Source organism: Parasteatoda tepidariorum, chromosome 8 (genome assembly GCF_043381705.1).
Source record: "Parasteatoda tepidariorum isolate YZ-2023 chromosome 8, CAS_Ptep_4.0, whole genome shotgun sequence".
In the NCBI taxonomy this organism is placed as follows: domain Eukaryota; kingdom Metazoa; phylum Arthropoda; class Arachnida; order Araneae; family Theridiidae; genus Parasteatoda; species Parasteatoda tepidariorum.
Window position 1 is genome coordinate 53747248 of NC_092211.1, and position 7461 is coordinate 53754708.

General features: G+C 26.6%; 1 protein-coding gene across 2 annotated transcripts in view; it reads right to left on the bottom strand.

Annotated features, from left to right (window-relative positions):
• Window positions 1-6809, bottom strand: part of LOC107455010 (calcyphosin-like protein) — a 39939-nt gene extending 33130 nt beyond the window's left edge. The window contains exon 1 of one of the 2 annotated variants that reach the window (XM_043042128.2): window positions 6654-6809. The gene's annotated coding sequence lies outside the window, so the exon portion shown is untranslated. Of the gene's footprint in view, window positions 1-979; window positions 1255-6653 lie in introns of those variants that run through there. The other variant, XM_043042131.2, reaches the window with a different exon arrangement.
• Between the last annotated feature and the right edge of the window lie 652 nt (window positions 6810-7461).

Consider the following 7461-nt stretch of genomic DNA (forward strand, 5'->3'; position numbering starts at 1 on the left):
AACGTACTTTCTTTGAATAAACATATATATATATATATATACTAACTCTCTAATGTGTATCTTATCTTAATGTAATTATAAATTTTAGTGTTTCTGAATAACAAAAGTGGTGGCGTCTACTTTACACTAAGTAGTGTAGAAGAACATTCTTGGTGTTTCGCTAAGCCATGAACTATTCTTTGGCTCTACAACATTTAGGTGTGAAATAGTCATCACATTAGAGCTGAGATACACTAAACTTTTTTTACAGTGTACAGCAACTCATAATCCTAAGAAAGTGTCCTAATGTGGCTTATTTTATATAAAAAACAACAATTTAAAGTTAAAAAATGCAATGTATATTTGAAAAACTTTTTTATGAATGGAAGATCTTCGAAATCGTTTTCTAATTTCAGTGTTTATTATTCTTACTATTGTTATTATTATTTCTTCTTTAAGACCAAATCGAAAAAAGGTTTTGCACTATGTTCAGAAGAAAAAATTTTTTATCATCAACGTATAGAAAATATTTCAGTTCTTTCACAATTAAGAAAATTTTTTTCTTGAAATCTGAGTATTTAAATTTTTTTTCTATTATTTTTCCAAAATTTTTCTAATTGTTTTTACTTTTTTCGAAGAAAACAAGTTTTCACACAAGATTAATTTACGAGTAAATTCCTCTGCTTACTTCGCGTCATTTAAATTTAATATGAAAAATATCAATAAAAAATTTATGTGCTTGAGCTTTGTTTAGTTAATTTTATGTTATTTGATTCCGTTATATAATACTCTAATGTAAAAGTGTTTAAAACAAATTCAATTTTATTTACATTAGTTTTATTGTGAGTATAGTTTAAAATTTAAACGGTGATTAAAGTTTTTTATTTTTTTTAATTCATATGCAAATTAATTTAATAACTATGTGGAATAATATACAAACAGAAATAATCACTTTCATTTACTAGTAAACAAAGCTTCAAAGATAAATAAAAATAGTTACCTTCTAGGAACGAGAAAGGAACGAAAGTTAATTGCTCTTTTCACGTAAATGATGATTGAATTATTAATATTGCACTCAACTTTATTATCACACTTGTATTGCACGAATTAATATTACACTCAACTTTATTATCACACTGGTATTGCACTAATTAATATTACACTCAACCTTGTACATTTAATATAAAGCACTTTAAACATAAAACCTTATGCATCTGATATGTTATACGGAAAAAAACTTAAAGCATCAAACATCAGAATAAAATATTCAGGTACTGTCCATCATTAGGGTAATATCATGCATCAGTCGTAAAATATTTATGCATGTCCTTGATAATTTTATTTATTTATTCAGTTTGAAAATATTTGTTGCAAACATAGCTTATTTGTAATTTATAAAAAGTATTAAGCAGTTTTAGAATTTGTTCGAAATCGTTTGATAACTGTGTATGTTCTATATTTAAAAGAGAGAATATATTCGATTGCTATGAGTTTTAAAAGTTCGTAAAGTAAGAAAATACACAGTACTTACTTAAACCAACCATTTATATGAAATAAAGCACGCAGCATATATTAATAAAAATAAGTCACAATTTATCGTAATAAAAATTTCTCATAAAATACTTTTATATCTTTTAAATATTATTTTCTAATTTCTATTTAGAACATTTATTATAAGAAATATATATTTCATAACGAAATAAATAATTATTTACACTTCGCATTAAACCAACACAGTAAATTGTTTTAAATATCCGATTTCTATGAAGGGAAAAAAAATCAGCGAATAGCCAAAATTACTTACTGATTGTTTATCCGATTTTACACGTAAATCTATCATCTCTATGAATCACCGATTTAACATAAATTCAGCCAAATAATTTGGAACGATTATTATGATTTTACATTATCAATCTACTGTGTAAACTATTTTAAATATCCGATTTCTATGCGGAAAGAAAAATATCTGCGTATACCCAGAATTACCTGCTGATTGATAATCCGATTTTACACGTAAAGTAATTATCTTTATGAATCAGCGATTCAACCTAAATTCTGCTGAATAATTTGCAATGATTATCATGTCGACAGAATAAAACTTTCTCGTAAATGAATTTAACTAAGTATTATTTTTCTATTAACTATTTTTCTTTTTTAATGGTACAAAGTATAATCAACTGTGTAATTTGTTTTGAATATCCGATTTCTATCCGGAGAAACGAATCAGCGAATCCCCAGAATTACATGCTGGCTGATAATTCGATTTTACACGTTAAGTAATTAATAATTTAGGTTGAATTACCAATTCAACCTAAATTCAGCCTAATAATTTTCGATGATTTTTATGACTTTACATTATTTGACAAAATGATCATCGTAAAAAATCAGCGTATACCCAGAATTACTTGCTGATTGATAATCCGATTTTACACATAAGGTAACAATATCTATGAATCACCGATTCAACCTAAAAGCAGCCAAATAATTTGCGCTAATTATCATGACTTCACAATATTTGACAAAATAAAACTTTCTCATGAAAGATTTTTATCCCTTTAAAATATTTTTTATAGTACGAAGAATAAATAAAATTTATACTTTGCTCCTCCGATATCTTTTTAATTCCAAGTGATTACACCACAGAAATACTTTTTGACCTTCTAATGAATACAAGGTTTTTAATTCGAAAGTATTCAATCTTGTATATGTAGGACTTTGTCCCTAACCTGTTTTGCTGTGTACTTTAGGATTGTCCGTAGATCATTTTAACAAATTAAATAAAAGTTAATTAAATAAAATGTTATATGTTTTATAATTTTTTTTATATTTATTAATATTTTAATGATGTTTACATTCGAGGGTCTTACAGTTCGAACATTTCTAAACAAACTAAACATACTTTTTTTGTTCAGTTTTGATCTCAAATTAGTTTTATTTAAATTGTCTTAAGATAGTATTAACGGTATTCAGAAGTATCACATTTTTAAGAATTTACTAAAACTAGTTTTTCAAAGTTAAAAATTAATTTAAATTAAACACCAGAAAATGATACAAATGTTTGAAATGAAGCAATTTGCATACGTATTGAAAATCTCGAAAATTTTATATCATAAAAACGAAAGACAACCTTTTGTCCTATGAAGACTACAGAGCTGATCACTCTACATTTAGTATTATCTTTTCTGGGAACGTAAAACAAAGTATGCGTTGAATAATTGATATTACTCTTTGTTTTATAGAAATTATCACAATTTTAGACTTAAAAGCTTGCAATTTGTTCCAAAAATCTGAAATAAATAGAAATATAAAATTACAATTGTATTTTATATTTCTTATATTTATTAAAAAGAGTAACCTTTCGAAGAATTTATTGCTAAATAGCTTAAAATAAATTTCAAATAAAGATACGAAGCACTTGCTCAAGAATTAAAACTTTTAAATATTTTTTAGAAAATCACAAAACTTATTTTCATTGGTGTGAAATTTAATCTTTTCAATTATTACTGAGCTAATCTCCCTATATCCTCTTTAATCTTTTGTCGGTATACAAGATTTAATATCTGGTAAATCGGTAAAAATACTTTCCTTATTGGTGAAAAGGAACGCAACTTGAGGAGATTTGCTGTGATAAAGTTACTAATTATATCTATAAAATATCACTAATAGATCCAAGAACTCGAACTATAAATATTCTTTAGAAAATTAAAAGATAAGGGGTTAACATCTTTAAATTTAACCCTTTCTTTTCATAATTGCAGAGTTGATATACAGTATACTCCTTTGTTGCAAAGCAAGGATTTTATTCTTTTCTCTTCAAATACATCAGATCTAATCCCATTGTATCCTGTCTAGAATAATCTTTTGTTGAAACGCAAAATGAAGTAAGAATAAATTATTGAAATGATGTTACGTAATTATGAAATAGAGCGCAATGTTAGCCAGAAAACCTTGATATAATTAAATGTATATAAAGTAATGCTAACATATTCAAAAATTTAAACCACCAAATATTTTATTTAATGAAATTGAAAATTTTAGTACTTTATCTTTAAATTTAACCCTTATTCTTCAAAGATCACAGAACAAATCTCTTTGTTCTCGGTATAATTCTTTATTAGAAAACGAGATAAAGTATATGATAAAACATTAAAAATTACTTACCCTATTAATAGGAAAGAACGCAATTTGATAAACAAAACCATGTCAGAGTTAGTGAGTGCATCAATACCAAAAGCAATAAAAGGCTCAAGAATTTAAACTCTCAAAGTTTATTTCTATGAAATCAAAAATTCGTTTACTTGATCTTTAAATTTAACTCTAGTTCTCTCAAAGATTACAGAACTAATCTTTCTATATCCGGTATAATATTCTTCTTCTTTATGAGCACTACAACCCTTTACAGGCTTTGGCTGCCACAAACACAAGCAATATCCAACGTTTACTATCCTTGGAAAACTCTTCTTCCATTTCTTATTTTCAAGTAAGAAATGGAAGTAGGAATGTAATGAATGTAGTAAGAAATGGAAGTTTCAGTAGTTCTTTACTAGTGTTGTTTAACCATCTAGTTGGAGGTCTTCCTTTGGCCCAAGACCCCATAAGTGGCCATTATAACTAAATTACTTTCTGGGCTCCGGATGGTTTGTGTGATCTGTGGTTTCCTATAAAATCCTTTGTTAAAAAGAAAATTTTGTGTAAATGTGTCACTGAAACTTTTGACCCTCTGTGTCCTATCTAGAATAATCTTTTGTTAGAACGCAAGATAAATTAAGGATAATTATTCAAATTACGCTTCTTACTTTCTGTATCCGGTATCCTATGTTCAAAAGTAAGATAATGTACATGATGAAACATTACTTTCCGTTCCTTATTAATAAAAAAAACGTAATTTGATGCAGAAAAACCGTGATAGAGTTTGCAAATATGTCGTTGAAATGACACTAATAAACTCAAAAATATTTTTTTTTATATAATCGACAAATACCTTCATTTATCTTTAAATGTAACAATTTATCTTCAAAAATAACAAAGTTGATCCCTCTGTATCCGATACAATCCTTTGTTGGAGAGCAAGATAAAGTATCCGATGAATCATTAAAGTTATGTTACTCATTTATGGGCGGAGACATCAATTAAAAGCTAATAAGTATGTTTATAAACTGACACTAATAGACTATAAAATTTGAAAGTCGAAATATTTTTCATAAAATTGAAAAATTCGTTTACCTTATCATTAAATTTAACCCTTTCTCTTCGAAGAGTACAGGGATGATTTCTCTGCATCCAATACAATCCTTTGTTGGAAAGGAAGATAAAGTATTCGATGAATCATTAATATTATATTATTTATAGAAGAGAACTCAATGTAATTGGAAAAATTTTATAGTTAGCAAGTATATCTATAAAATGACACTAATAGACTATAAAATTTGAATTCTCAAATATAACATTTTTCATAAAATCGAAACATTCGTATACCTTATCTTTAAATTTAACCCTTTCTTTTCAAAAATTACAGGAAAGATTCCTCTGTATCCGATATAATCCTTTGTTGGAAAGGAAGATAAAGTATTCGATGAATCATTTAAGTTATATTATTTATGGATGAGAACTCAATGTAGTTGGAAAACCGTTATATTCAGTAAGTATATCTATAAAATGACACTAATAGACTATGAAATTTGAATTCTCAAATATAATATTTTTTATAAAATCGAAACATCCTTATCTTTAAATTTAACCCTTTCTTTTCAAGAATTACAGGGATGATTCCTCTGTATCCGATATAATCCTTTGTTGGAAAGGAAGATAAAGTATTCGATGATTCATTAATATTATATTATTTATGGAAGAGAACTCAATGTAATTGGAAAAATCATGTAACAGCTAGTAAGTATATCTATAAAATGACACTAATAGAATATAAAATTTGAATTCTCGAATATTTTTAATAAAATCGAAAAATTCATTTGCTTTATCTTTAAATTCAACCTTTTTCGATTCAATTATGACAGGGATGATTTCTCTGTATCCGTTATAATCCTTTGTTGGAAAGGAAGATAAAGTATTTGATGAATCATTAAAATTATATTATTTATAGAAGAGAACTCAATGTAATTGGAATACCGTTATAGTCAGTAATTATATCTATAAAATGACACTAATAGAATATAAAATTTGAATTCCCGAATATTTTTCACAAAATCGAAAAATTCCTTTGCTTTATCTTTAAATTCAGCCTTTTTCGATTCAATTATTACAGGGATGATTCCTCTGTATCCGATATAATTCTTTGTTGGAATGGAAGATAAAGTATTTGATGAATCATTAAAATTATGTTATTTATAGAAGAGAAGTTGATGTAAATGGAAAAATCATCTTAGAGTTTGAAAGTATATCTATAAAATGACACTAATAGACTCTAAAATTGTAATTTTTGAATATTTTTATGAAATTAAAAAAAGATTTCTCTTTATCTTTAAATTTAACCCTTTCTCTTCACATATTGCAGAACTGCTGATCTCTTTGCTTCCAGCATAATCCTTTGTAGGAAAGCGAGATAAAGTATTCGATGAATCATCAAAATGATGTTACAAAGAGAATGCAATATGAGCGGGAAAACCATGATAGAGTTATTATCTGTATATATATCTATATAATGACACTAATGGACTCACCTGTTGAGCCAGAATACCGTTTCACTCTTAAAAAAGCTGTATAAGATAATAATAAAGGTTGATCTTCCAAGAAGTCCACTGGGAACGATGTAACTAACCTCTTTCCCACCAGAGGGACATAGTATCATTCATCTACAAATCGTCTGCTAACTTTTGAGTCAACGCTCTCTCGTCCATCTCCATGGAAACGGATATCAACATTATTTCCGCAATTATGTTGCACGTGAAATGAATCTGGTGTAAATTTTTCATTGATTATAGATTCGATATCGTTTTTATTTCTTTTTTACTTATTCAATATGAAGAATTTAATAAAATGCTGATGCACTACAAGGAGTAGGAAAATCGTCTGAAGAAAAAATTGAAATCGATTTTCAAGAGGAGATATCTCTTACCCTTTTTTATACATATAATTTTGTTAAGATGGGAATATAAATTGGCAACTCTCCTAATGCGGGTAGAAGTATAAAGTAGTTTTACGCAATATTAGGATTACAGTCTTTGTCGCAATTGTATTATCTGAAGTTGGAGAACTTTTTGTGGAAAAGATATCTATTCATTAAATTAAAAGCAGTTCCTTTTAGGTGTTAATAGAAGTGATACAATTTCCATTGGATAACTTAAAAAAAATTTATTACAGAATTTTCAGATTTTAAAAAGCATAATGAACTCTATTACTAAAGTTATATTATTGTCACTAACAAAGTAGAGACTTTGTAAAAATAAAAAAATTTATATTATTAATAATTTTTTGATTGAAAGTAAAATTTCTTAAGGTAATGAATCAAATTAATTATTAAAATTCGTT